Below are 687 nucleotides of genomic sequence, written 5' to 3'. Positions count from 1 at the left end.
TTATTAAATATTAAGCATCATCCATCGACCCATCAGTGTTAAAAAGTTAAAGATTCCAGGCAAAAGTTTTTATTTTGTAATTTCACGATAGTGACAGTGTAATTTTTATAGAGAAGTAAAAAAGAAGAATAGCGTGCGGATTCCATTAAAAACGAGATTCTTACTTCTTACTTTGCTTAATTTTTTAGTTCGTGCACAAACTAGTTTTACAATGAACCGAGAAAACAATGCATTTACTATTTCCGAGAATGTCGATATGGTGCAGCCGAAGAAAATGCGTTCACGGTAACTAGGTTGTACCGGGAATGATGGCCACAATGTCACCTACTATGTGTAAATACAATCCTACAGTGCGTTCAGGGGTTGCGAGATACGGCAAGGAAAAGGACGTGGTCAGAAGTGAACCTTAATGTTGAAGATGCAGTGTTGGAAAATCTTGACGAAGACCCCACAATTAGTACTCTACGACTCGCACATCAAGTAGGAACCTCATCTCGTACCGTACATCGCATCTTAAGGCGCCATCTGTTGCACCCCTATCATCTGCAACCAGTTCAACAGATTTTACCCCCGGATTGTGATCAACGAATGCGTTTTTGCAGATGTTTTTTACAGCAATGTGCCAATCAAGTAGTCTTTCCTGCTTATGTTTGTGTAACAGATGAGGCGACATTTACCCGTGATGAA

Source organism: Anoplophora glabripennis, unplaced genomic scaffold (assembly GCF_000390285.2).
Source record: "Anoplophora glabripennis isolate ALB-LARVAE unplaced genomic scaffold, Agla_2.0 scaffold2378, whole genome shotgun sequence".
Taxonomy (NCBI): Eukaryota; Metazoa; Arthropoda; class Insecta; order Coleoptera; family Cerambycidae; genus Anoplophora; species Anoplophora glabripennis.
The sequence above is the reverse complement of the archived record's forward strand: the minus strand, read 5'-3'. Positions refer to the sequence as shown.